Source organism: Acipenser ruthenus, chromosome 26, assembly GCF_902713425.1.
Source record: "Acipenser ruthenus chromosome 26, fAciRut3.2 maternal haplotype, whole genome shotgun sequence".
Classification (NCBI taxonomy): Eukaryota; Metazoa; Chordata; class Actinopteri; order Acipenseriformes; family Acipenseridae; genus Acipenser; species Acipenser ruthenus.
This window is the reverse complement of record NC_081214.1, coordinates 26,828,498-26,842,113: the sequence shown is the minus strand read 5'-3', so window position 1 is coordinate 26,842,113 and position 13,616 is coordinate 26,828,498. Positions and strand designations below refer to the sequence as shown.

The 13,616-nt window shown below is 42.8% G+C and overlaps 1 protein-coding gene across 1 annotated transcript in view; it reads left to right on the top strand.

The window, feature by feature from the left end:
* Positions 1-10,917: 10,917 nt before the first annotated feature.
* The window catches only part of LOC117430676 (AF4/FMR2 family member 2-like), a 140,560-nt gene continuing 137,861 nt past the window's right edge, over positions 10,918-13,616 (top strand). The window contains exon 1 of the mRNA XM_059000769.1: positions 10,918-10,990. The gene's annotated coding sequence lies outside the window, so the exon portion shown is untranslated. The remainder of the gene's footprint in view (positions 10,991-13,616) is intronic.

The following is a 13,616-nucleotide window of genomic DNA, read 5'->3' as shown; positions in this document are numbered from 1 at the left end:
TGTCACAATGTAACTTATGATGTCACAATGCAATTTTATGATGTAAATGTACTGTAGTTGGCTATTTTAGATGTGTGTTACATGTATCGGATTTGATTGTAAATTTAAAAACAGCAATTTAATGATTAGTTCATGGCTTATTGCTAACCCATGATATTCTGGTCACAATTCATATTTTTTTACGTTGAAATAAAGATGTATTTTACAAGTCAATAAATGGAATTTTGTTACAGTATAAATATGCGCTTGAAATGCTAAACACTGGATAATTAAAACAGGTAAGTTATCATACTGCAGTATGGAGTTCAAATATATTTTCATGTATTATTATTTATTGCATTTGTATTATGCATCTTCTCTTCCATGCAGAGACTGATCATTGTACCGGTAGTTTTAAAAAGGTGTAGAGCAAGCCAACGCGATATGTAAGCAGTAATGAATGCGCTGCTTCAGTCTGTGGCACTTTCACAGTCACCGCAGGCTCCGATTGTTCCAAATGAGAAATAAAAAGTAATCTACAGTATGTGTGGTACAGTGCTGTCTGCCACACAGTTGATTGAAGACAGGCACATTATTTTCTGCAGACCTGGCCGGGACTTGATATAGGTACGGTATTACACAGGCAATTTAACATGTTCAGAAATTGGAAGAAAGACTTGAAATGGTTGCAGCATAGGAATAGAATTGGGCACACAGTAGAATATGGAGGTGTGTTGGTGGGTTTATAAGGGTTAAAAGTACTTTGTGTTTTTGCGTCGAAGGTGTGTTTGTTCAATTTGTCTTGCAGGAAGGAGAAAGTCGAAGATGTCTACAAACCAACGAAAGCGAAGTTTAGTTTTGAGCATTTATGTGTGTAGCCTGTGGATTTTATGTGGTGAGTTTCAGAATTGTTTTAAGTGGATTTTAATTAAAAGGCTGTACGTTTACCAAGTTTACTTAGCAAACGGTGTTCATCAGTAATCATGATGTGGAATGTTTGGAAGTTCAACACGGAGATGGAATCCTGCATCTGGAGAGTGCCTCCATTCCAGCAGGGTCCTGGAATCCTGCGTCTGGAGAGTGCCTCCGTTCCAGCAGGGTCCTGGAATCCTGCGTCTGGAGAGTACCTCCGTTCCAGCAGGGTCCTGGAATCCTGCGTCTGGAGAGTGCCTCCATTCCAGCAGGGTCCTGGAATCCTGCATCTGGAGAGTACCTCCATTCCAGCAGGGTCCTGTCGTTTTACTCCTGTATTGCAGCAGGACTCAGTTGTTTTGAGTATACAACTTCTGGGTTCTTCAGCAATTACTGTTACTGAAACAAAGAGCATCTTACTTTAGCTTCACGTGGTTTCTGTATTTCTAAATCCAGTTTTAAATCCATGCCCTAACCTGGACACCTGGCTCTCATCATTGCTCCCGTTTTGCACTTCTCAGGTGTGATCTCTTATCAGTTCCTCTCGAATTACTTTAAGAAACAGCTGCACCCAGCAGACCCAGCACATGCCAGAGTCACCAGAGGAGATCCTTTCTCAGATTTCTTTAATCCAAAGAGTAAGAAGAAAGCTTATTTTTTCTTAGACTCGATCTAAATTGCATATATTGTATTGCTTTACTGATGGCTGGCAAGCATCCTTTTATTGCTGACTTCCTTTTAATACTGTAAGATAGTGCTGCTGTTTTTTTTCAATACTGTCCACTGTTGTCTGAACGCCCACAGTGTCTCGGATTTCCTCTGTACCTTTAGATAATAACAAAGTTTATCCATCTCCTTCACCCTCTTTATAGTTTGTGATCCCAAGCACCCAGATAGGAAATTCTGTCCAAATGCAGCAGAAGAAAGAAATGTGACTATCTGTGCTGGCCAGGGGTGCTGCCCGGGTCTTGATTACTGCTACAGCCTAATTCCAGACAGTAAGAACCAATTCCACAAAACCACCAACTGATTGGAGAGGTACAGGGTATTGGATTCAGCTTGGCACTGACGAACACGACATTAATCTCCACTCGCCACGTGCTCTGTGTTTGCCAGCTCTCTGCTCAATATTACTTCCTTTTCTCTCCTGTACTGCAGGTGGGCAGCGAGCAATGCGAGTGTTCGGATTCTCAATTGGTGGAGTGGTGCTTCTGACTCTGTTTCCCATTGTGTGCTGCAGAATAATGCAAGGCAGGTGCGTGTAAAGATTAACGTCCCCACCAGTTCTCTTGTTTCCATATATTGTGGTAAAAAAAATAAAAAACGATGGGATTATTTTATAGAAATGTGCCGTTAATTCAGATCGGCCTCAATCCTTTTTGGCTCTCAGCTTTGAAGACCTCTGCATTAGACCAGGGGACTCTGGATGCAAACTAAAGCACTTACCTGAGTAACCTTTACAACCAGTATCTGACATCCGCGCCTCCGCTGCTGACCCCACTCCCACACCGGCAATGCAATCCCTATATCAGCATGTCTCTGTAAGATGAACTCCTGGATTCCTCATTGCACCGTTCAGGGTGTTCATGTTTCTCTGTTTATAACGTGTTTCAGCAAAGCCTACAATACACTCCGCCAGGAAAACCAGGACGTAAAAGCGGCCAGGCAGAAGGCGAAGGAGCCCGATGAAAACATCGGCAGCTTTGTGTTGGACCTGCTCAAGGAGGAACAAGGTGAGGGTGTGGCACACTGCACTGCAACCCACAGTGAACAGACCCACGCTGCACTGCAACCCACAGTGAACAAACCCACAGTGAACAAACCCACACTGCACTGCAACCCACACTGCACTGCAACCCACAGCGGACAAACCCACACTGCACTGAATTCTGTTAAGTGAATTTAAATGAAAACATTTCTACATGAACTTCTCACACATGTATGTTTTGTATTTATTTTTCACAGGTAACAATGGAAGTGAGTGTTCAGGCTCGGGCTGCGATTGATCCGCGTGGTGCCGGGTGCGCCTGGCAGGCTGCGTTGTAAGAGAGCAGCGTTCTTATACTTCCACGAACTCCCCTTCATGTGTTCCACAATTAACTACTGATAAAGGGTTAAAGCTACAGGTGTATGCACAGATCTACTTGTCTGCTGAGAGCTCTGTGGGGATCTGATGTGTTGAGCTGCTTCATCAATCACTGCGTTCGGACCGTGCACTTGTCATTTTACTAGAGTGCCTGCATGGCTGCTATCGCAGTGTATCAGATACAATCCCTGTTGAGGTACCTGTCTTTACTGTGCCATATTGTTTGAAGAGAAAGACTGCCGGAGTTCCACAGGGTGTATTGTTACGAGCCCTTCCTTCACCTGCAGTTCATTCACAGACACTCAAATGTTCACAGTGACTGTCGCACACTGTGATAGCCTGCAGTGTCCTCAGACCATGCCTCTTTGCAAGCCCCTGTCACACACTGTGATGGCCTGCAGTGTCCTCAGACCATGCCACACGCTGTGATAGCCTGCAGTGTTATGTTGTTACGTTCAGTGATAATGATTCATACATATCAGAATTGTTCTTCAGTGCAAAACAATAGTGCTCCATACTGCGCCATGCCTGTAGTGTATTAAGAATTCAAAAGAGCATAGTGTAAAAAGGCTCAAGACAATACAGGTTTCAAATTGATGCAATGGGGTAGACTGGCCACTGGGTGGCACCCTTGTAAAGATATCTCAAGAGCAGGATACAGTGCACGGAGCCATGCAGGCTGTACAGATGGTGCAGTGATCTTCCTGCTCAAGTCTGAATCTCTTTGAATGGAGCCGTGGTGGTTCCTGCCTGACCTCTGTATACTGATCCAAGCCAATTAAGCCCAGGAAAAACACAAACCCTTCCTGTGCCGGCCTGCCAGTGATGCAGAATCAATGCTGTCATTCCTATAAAACGAGGCTCTGGAATGAGTCTTGCAGCAGCAGGGAGTTTAAGATGAGTGTGCCCTGTGCTTTACCTATCACTGATACTGTTCACTGACTCACTTTTGCAAATACACACGACTAGAATCTGTCTGCCTTCCTCAGAGCTGTGCCTGCTGGTCTCCAGTGTAATGGATGTATAAGAAATTGATGGCAGCACTTAAAACTGTGCCTCAAGTACCATTTAATTAGAATCTATAATGACAGCCGTACTTCAGTTCAGTCACTAGCTCTGTTATTAGTCAGTGTACTTTTACTTCTATAACAGATGGTCATTTTAAAGCTATATTGGGGTATAAACTTGTCTTGCTGTTTGAGCTAGCTGGGTATATTTTGTAGGCAAGTTTATTGACCCCTTGTTTATATTGTGATTTTATCGGGGTATTTCTTTTGTTGGTTTGTTTTTAAAATATCGAGCCTCCTTTAGCAGCAGATAAAGTACAAGCTCTATTTAAACTTGACCCTGAAGCACATTTAGAAATGTTGCCATGGTTTAGATCATGTCACACAACGTCCAAATACGTGAGGGTTCAAGTGCTGCTTATTTTGAGCATGTGACACAAAAGAAGACAACAAAAGTCATTAAAGATCTGGCTGTGCTTGTAATCTGGCTGCGCTTGTAATCAGCCCAGCAACACGGCACATGCTACAAACACAGCTCCCTTTTCCAAATCTTCCCGTTTGAAGAAACAGCACTCTTTCTTTCAAATTGCTCAGTGTGCGCTGTTGTTTCTGGAAGCGCTCTGTCTCAGTCTCCCTCGCTCTCCCCAGACATTCATCTTCGTGTCGCCCCTGTCAGCCTCCCAGCCCCCTCTGGAACTCTGCACTCTGGAGGAGGAAAGAGCAGTGCTATTGGGGGTAAAGATAATGCTGACAAACACCTCGACCTTTCTCACAAGGCAATGCGTTTGCATGTGTGACAGCTCCTATCTTCATCAATCCCATATGTTCAGGGATTTTATCTTTCTGAATACAGAAGCCCTTGTTGGATTGCCTGATAATGCTATCGGCTCACTTGCAGAGTCAATGAGCAAAACAAAGGTTAAGCCACAGTTACAGATGAAATATCTTCTGCTGCCAACACTGTGACTCCCTTGCACGTCTATCACAGAGACTTGGACACTAGTGCACCTGGTCACTAATTCTGCAACTACTGGATATACACCACTGCCACCTGCTGGACACAACAATATCTTCCTGTGCCTGTTGGGCTTTATTTTGTGTGCAATTGCATAATAGATTTGTTTATATATATATATATATATATATATATATATATATATATATATATATATATATATATATAGAGAGAGAGCATCTAAAGGTTTGAATTAAGTGTGGAATAGCAGTGTATCCTGGACACAAATTCAGCAGTAAATTATGTAATGAAGTACAGACACCTGCTTGTGAACCAATTCTATTTTACCATTCTAAATATGTTCACAGCCTTTGCTTGCCCAGGTGCTCTGGCTGTAAATCCACATGAGGACAGTGCTTTGGGAAATTAAAAGGATATTTTGTACCTCTACAAGCAAATCTGTTCCTACTGGAATGAATCAAGCTGGAGGAACACATCCTTATTTTTTTAAAATGAAAAAAAGCTTTATTTGAAAGAAATAAGAGAAGTAGTAGCTGAGGGCACGGGGGTTCCCAGGATGTGCTGTTGTGTTTTTAATCTTACAAACTCAGTATTATGAAACTTACAGAAGAGAAAAAAAAAACCCAAGGTTTCAAATGAAGTATGTCCAGCAATGAAACATTTATCAAAACAAAAGCTCCCTTTCTAATCCTGCCCCAGGCTGTTGCGGCTCTAACCAGTACAGTCACATGAAATGTGTGCAGGAGCTTGTTTAACGCTAATGGCAGATGCTTGTCTCCTAATGCGTTTTGATTAGTATGAAGTCCTGTGCTATTTTAATGAGCTGCCAGTGATCTGATACCTCATTTCTCTGAAGGAGAGCCAGTGCCATGGTTATTGCAGTTCCTTCTTCCATCACGTCCGGGGGGATTTTAATAGGAGTGCGCTGCTCCAGACACTAAACATGGGCTTCAAACGGACACAAGCTATGGAAATAAAGACGACATCTGTATGATGTGATATACTGCGATTGGACGTGCTCAGAGCTCCTCATGCCAAGTCTCTGAAGCACTTGGAAGTTGTTTGTATCTCATTTTGTGACGTAGGATTTCAACCTTTTTAAAAAAAAACAATTTAAGAAGTGGAGTTTGTGCTTTGAAAATACGTACCGAGGTACCTAAAACTGAACTAATGTCTGCCAGTAATGCACCACAAGCTCACTGGAATATCATTTAAAACAGTAGAGGCACAATACTGTACTAAGAAAAGCGTGTCTTTGTAATGTAGCTGTGTGTATTTTGTTCAACATTGCCAGGTGCTTTTGACATACCGATACTGGCGCATTAAAGAGGGGGAAACCCTTGATGTGTTCTGATGTGCAGTGGCACAGGCATTCAAGCATCCACTTTGCTCCCCTTATCTACTTTCAAAAGCGTTTCGGAATAAATAGCATGCAAATGTAGGCACAAAGTCGTTCAAGAGTGTCAGTCAGTTAGCTGAGGGGAAGTTTGACTGGCCGTTTGGTTTGTGGTCATGGTCGAAGTGCTGTTGTGCACTTGCCTTGGTTTACAGAGAATGCTGCACCCTGCTGGAGGTGAGAAGTATAGGGTCTGTACCTAGAACTGATCCTGACGGGATCTGATCCTTTAGTACAGGGTTCGAGAAGCTCTCCTGAAGGCGGGTTAGGGTTAAATCGTTAGACTGAGACCCAGTGGAAACGAAGAGCCCGGCTACAGTGTGCAGGAATCCTGCTCTGTATGTCTTGCAGTGTTCCTGGAGCTGCTGCCCTTTTCTAAAAGTTACATCGAGAAGGTAGAGCGCTGCAAGCTTCAGAGACTCATCTGTGTTGCTAATGAAGATGAAGGGCAGGGCAAGGCCTACGCTCAACGTCAGCAGCACCCGCTGAGTTTATTGTTGGCCTTGATTGATGATCTCATTTCGGTTCTCTTACGATCTGAAATGTTTGAGTGACACGCAGCTTTAACTGGATATCACTTGAAGTATAATAAATGACTCAAGTAAGTGTGTGTGTGTGTGTATATATAAATAAAGTATTTTTTTTTGTTTTATCTGTTTTATTTTTGTTTATTTTAAGTGGATACAGTACTTTTACTTTCAAACAGAAAGTAGACAAGGGAATTCATAGAAGCTACCTGTTTAAACCACACTGGTTGTTTTAGTGTTTGTACATTTTGTTCTGGTAGATGCTGGCATGGTCCCTCATTTTCTCAATGAAAAGATGAGTATTCCTTGCCAAGATCCAGAAACAATATATAAAACACAGTACATACATTTACAAGCTTGGATATAGGCCAGTCATTTTTATGTTTTGTTGCTTGTTAATTTTTCCATGTAACATTTGAAACATCTGCGTGCTGCATTACTAGTGTATTTGGTATAAGCTGTGGAATATTTAAATAATGCACTCATTTCATTTTTATATTATGTATTTATTTATTTACCCATTGAAAGTATTTATTTAATTTATTGTGTTACTATTTGTAAAACTACCATTGTCTGCAAGGAGGTTAAGTTCCGAATGTATTATAAGTTAGTGTGAATCCAATCCAGGTTCTAACAGGTAGCAGACGCAGCTCCGCGCTTACCGAAGCAGACGCAGATCCGCGCTTACCGAAGCAGACGCAGCTCCGCGCTTACCGAAGCAGACGCAGCTCCGCGCTTACTGAAGCAGACGCAGATCCGCGCTTACCGAAGCAGACGCAGCTCCGCGCTTACCGAAGCAGACGCAGCTCCGCGCTTACCGAAGCAGACGCAGCTCCGCGCTTACCGATGGGATTATTGCAGATTTATTTTAGAATTACGGTATGCAGCTCAGTGAAAGCTCATAACCCTAACCATAATGCTATAGTAGAGTTCTGCTTTTCAGATTGAATATTAGATACTGTTTAGCAAGACGTTTTGAAATCCTTTACAGACAATTCTGACGTTAGTGTATCACGCAAATCTCATCAACTAGCAGAGATTATGAATTAGTCATGCCATGTTCGAGCTGGAAACCCCTGTCAAAGTCTTGCATCTGATTCCTCTGACAAAGCCCCCTTTATACTCAGCCCTGGGCTCTGGGACGGAGGCAGCTTTCTGTACAATTAAGTAAGTCCACGTGGTGTGCGTTATCACACATCACATCACAACACTGGAAAGTGAATCCTTGTGTGCTGCTGGGTTGATCTCGGTGTGAAATTTCTAAGGCTGTAAACTTGTGCGTTTTCTGGTTACATGACTGACCTTCCTTTAAGTGCAAGGGTTTGTCATCCGGTACAGGAGTTGCTTTTTAACCTCTCTTGCTTTCCAGTTTTGTCTCGTGGTGTTGCTCACAATGGAACCGTATTCCTTTGCCTATTTCCAGATAGCATTCTGTTTGCTTTTATCGTTCTGCAAAGGGGGGTCACAGAGTCGCTCTGCAAGCCACACAAGGAAGTGAAACAGGTGAGTGTGGTAGCAGTTGTGGCGGCTTCCTCTGAAGGCCTATGCAACATCTGCTTGCACTCTGCATGGACATACAGATCTCTTTGACCACTGCATGCTGTGTTAATCTCAACAATTAAGCAAAGTGTCTCTCCACAGTGCTCAAAACAACTAAGAGCGGGTCTAGATATACTGGGAGACACCTAAAAAAAGTTTAATATGAAGACCAGTTCAAACTGGGACAAAATTCAATTTGTTACATTAGGTCAAATAGTGATGGCAAAACCTGAAAAAAATGCATGGACAGATTTTCTTTTTTCCCCCTAATGCATTCTTTGAGGTGTGATTGAATTAGATCATCACGTGGCAATGGTGTTTTATGTGGCATGCTTTGTATAATGTGGTTCAGTACCTGATTCATCACCTGTAAATATCACACAATACAAAGTGCAGAAGCCTGCTCGTCTGTCCCAGCAGAGTGCACTCACTGATTAGACCAGGCTGCTCACACACAAAGGCAGAGGGGAGCAGTGCTGCTCAATGCACGCAGGAATGCGAGGCGTGTCATATTCTGGACAACTTCTCCTTTCAACATTATCTGACCCTGTGTGAATTCAGGTCGCAGACACATGAAAAAAGGTGCATGTCGCAAGAGTGTGAATGAAGTATTCCGACCTCTCACACAGGATCGGAGGCCCTCGACTCCGACCACAAATTACGTTGGAACCAACCTTAAGTAGACAATACTCCAGTAATAAACAATACAATCAAATAATTCCAAACAAATACTGTACATATAGATATATACAGTACATTCAAATATGTTAAAATAACATTTTAAAAGACTTGGGTCATTTACCTTATATTCAATGAAAAAGCAAGCTCTTCCACAGAAGTGAGATGGCACAGTGGGCTAATTCATTAATATGTTGTGCTGTTCTCCTTGGGGGGCTTGAGTTCAAATCCACCCGAGTCCTCCTTTTATTTTCAAAGACTTGGTTCATTTACCTTATTGTCAATATGAAACTACTTTTCTAAGGGAGCTGGTGGTGCAGCGGGCTAATCCCATGGCCTTCTCTCCCTGAGACGGTGGTTCAAATCCAGGTCCTCCAGGTGAGTTTCTGAGGTAAGCAACACAGGCAAATTCTATCCGTTTGTCTGTGTTGCAGTTGGGATTGTGCATGTGTATCTGTGTGTACTTTATCAACTCAAAGATGATAAAAGATTTCAAACATGTTGTTTGTATGTGTTGCTGTTAAATAGAGTATGTACACTAACATGCAGCCTACCTGCCAGCGCCTTGCCTTTGCAGAGGAGTCCCTGTTAATTGACAAGAACACACAGACACAATACAGACAGTGAGGGATTGAGTATTAAACACTGAAACTACATCTTCATTCTCAAAGACTTGTCATGGTGCAAGGACACACACACGCACACTTCAGACAGGCGAGAGTGAGCACTAATACTAAATATATCTTGCATTCTCACAGACGTGTCAAGGTGCAAGGACACAAACACAATCGGAGCAATCTAGAAGCACCGCGAGGGGATTCATAACTGTAACTGCTTCACATTCTCACAGACCGGTATTATGAACTCACCCTCGGTCTTAAACTTCTAAAGATCCAGACTGGCTGAGATTATTTATCCGCCTCACGGATGAACAGACATTTTATACAAATGCAAAACATAAACAAAAATAATTAGGTATAACACGATAGCTTTTTAAAATGTATGTTTTCATTCGTACATTGAGAACGTAAACGTTGCAAGTATTATTAATATTAGTATTAATATTGTAACGCGAGTCTCGTGTAATTAATAGAAACAAACAAAAACTACGCCGTATCAATACAATGTTCATCATGAATCTTGGTTATATTTTTATAGTGTGTCATTAAATCATTAGTTACGCTCAACTGTATATACAATCGGATAGTAGTCTAAATCGCCATGAAAGGTTACATTTCTCCGCATGACAGTTCCGCTTTATCGCCACACGGCGGCAGCATCGGAAGAAAACTACAGTTCAAACATCTCTAAAGCCTTGCTGTTTATTTCAAAACTGCCTGTTTTAAAATATTGCAAAGGGTAAAACAATACTTTACAATAAACATGAAAGTACAATGTTTAAAATACGAAAGCAGACACCTGCACTATAATATTTTGTATTAATCATAACACATGTTTTTAAGCAGGTGCGCACGCTGGACAGCCATAGCTTCTATGCAAATTAGGTATTGCGTTTCTCAATTTGATTCGCTAACTGTGTTGGCCAATCAGGAGATAAGTATTTACTGTACCTTATTTTATCCAATCAGATTGTTTAACACAAGACGTAACAGTTCTACAAACAAACCGGCAGTTCTCCAAAATGGCCACACGATGGCAGCATTGGATAAGAAATGGAAGCAAAGCCTTGTCTGTCTCGCTGAAGTCATTACCTGCACTACCCATTGTAAACAGCAGGGGGCACCGGCTACCGCTTCCTAGAGAGGCGAACCGAATTAATGAGGTTCAGCGGTGTAGATTTGAGGTAGTATGTTGGTTTGTGGGAGAAGGAAGCGAAGCAAGGAGGCGGTTGCTATTTTTGTAAAGATCACGACGGACAGAGCAAACCAGGTGAATGCACCCCGTTTACTTTATATGTTGTTTCGTGCGGCGGTTGTTTTTGAATTCCACATTGTTAATGACAAATTACCGGCGGTACCCGCTTGTGATGTTTGTTTACTTTGTGGTATCACGGGTCGGTTTGTTACTGTTTGCCGAGTGGTTTCTAATAAGTTTATTCGCTTTATGAGCTCAGATCGGTTACCTGTCCCGGAGTCAGACGTCGTAGTAAATTACTCTACAAGTTAAACTCGTACAACTGGTGTTAATTTAAAAAGCACTCTCGGGTATAGAGTCGTCGTTGTTGTGCTCGGTTTGGGAAGTGAAAATCCACCCCTGTACAAACAATGTACTTTTTGACAGATGACTCGAGCAGCAGTGAAATGAAGCTGCAGGCGTGGATTCTGGCAGGAGCTGCTGTATCTGTGTGCTCTGGGCTGGGAATCAGAAAGGGGGGTGCTGGAAAACAAGGCTTTTTTACTGTAATTCCGCCTGACAACAAGCAATGAAAAATCCAGCGTTTCTAACCAAGCCTGTCATAAAAACAGAGCAAGGCTGCCTGTGATCCATCCCAGAGAGATTGAAAGTGACCTTTAAAAAAAAAAAAAAAACCCTGTAGAAATCCTTTCCAAACCAAAGGAACTGTCTCGCTTTTAAAAAAACAAACAGTATTTGTAAAAATGTGCAAGAAACTCAACATTTCTTTTGCTTCTGCATCTCGACAGGACCAGAGGTATTGGCGATGGAGCCCTCGTCTTGAGAGCACCAGTGTCTTGTTTAAATGCGTGTTGACGTTACTAGACATCAAACACGTATTCCAGAAATGAAACCGGTTTGCATTTTGTTTATTTGTTTTTGTTGAGATGAATCATCAAGCGCTCAGAGTGCCCTCTGGGGACGTAGCATGCAGCAAGCAGGCGGAACTCAGCTATCCTGAAACCAGCTTCAACTTGGAGTGCAGTGATTTATATAAACTAGAATTAAACACCCTAACGGTAATGCAACACAAGCTTCACTGTGCTTCCCCCATGCTTCACTGTGCCTCGCCATGCTTCACTGTGCTTCCCCCATGCTTCACTGTGCTTCCCCCATGCTTCACTGTGCTTCCCCCATGCTTCACTGTGCTTCCCCCATGCTTCACTGTGCCTCGCCATGCCTCACTGTGCCTCGCCATGCCTCACTGTGCCTCGCCATGCCTCACTGTGCTTCCCCCATGCTTCACTGTGCTTCCCCCATGCCTCACTGTGCCTCGCCATGCTTCACTGTGCTTCCCCATGCTTCACTGTGCTTCACAGTGCTGGTCTACACTTGACTACCCTTGACCACAGTGAGGTTTACAGGGGTCTCCATGGTTCACAGAGATGCCTGTGCTTGTGTGTTTATCTGTGTCACTGTGGTCTCTCAGCTGTGTCTGCTTATATGGCACTGCAGGGCACCTGGGAATCATCATTTGTAAGAGTTTGTGCCTTAGCATTACAAAATGCTGGTAAATAATATTATTACCCCTCGGACGAGTGACAGAAACATTCGAAGATTTGCTTTTTGTACAAGTTGTAGACCAAACTTTTACCAGGCTTCACGTGTAAAGTTTTTTTCTTTTAAATGACTCTTGTGAAACTTGTGGTGTAAAGGTTTGTCCTTGAATTCATCACGTTGTTGCAGATTATAGTTTGGCAGGCTTGTAAATTTTCCACTGGTTAGATTTTGCATTGGAAAGAATGTTTACCTTGCGGGTCTCATTTCTGTGTATCCTATCTGTAGCGCTGCTAGGCTGGCATACTTACACACCTGCCATGCTCAACCCACAGCCTGACACCCCAGGACTGCAATACTGTGTGCATAGAGAACCGCTTGGGGCTCCTGCAGGGCTGCACTCTGTCATGTGTTTTTCAGATTGGCTGCACTCTGTACACTTTTCTCTGTAGCCTGCATAGGGAACATATTTTGAAGCGGAGGAATAAAGCAATTGTACGGGTGTCAAATCAGGCTAAAAAAAACCAAGAAAGCAATTCTGAAATCCCCGTTGACATCAACAGTAGAAGGGACTGTCTTAAATATTAAAGCTCAGCTGTGCTGGGGAAAGGAAACGGCGCTCATCCAGATGTGCGTTTGCACGCCGTACTGCAACAGCACCTGGGTATTTTTAGCCGGCAGAACTACCCATTAGACTCATTTTTGCAGTTGCGAGAGTTTCAGTGGCTTGTGTTTCATTCATTAGCATGTCAACACTGGAGACTAATCCCTGTTTGGACTTAATAACTCATCTTGAAATAGGTACCATCAAAAAAAGAATAAGTTCACGCTATAACAGATAAAGACAAACAGGAGGTAGACAGACAGACAGACAGATAGACAGACAGACAGATACAGGCACATTGGAGTGTAGCTTTTATCTATAGTATCGATAACCATCCATGCTCTCAATCTGTAGACCAGTTGGCAGTCGATTAAACAAGTTTGGGTGTTGGCGAGGAAAATAATGAGCTTTATAGAAATAAGTAGCGGCTTGGGAGAATGCGTTGGTGCCAGTCGGAGGTAGTCAATTCTTTGGTTATTGCAGCTTTAATTTACACTTTTCATAAAACGTGTATGTAGCTGGAAAGAACAGCTGCAGACACACGGGGTGTTCGAGGGCAAT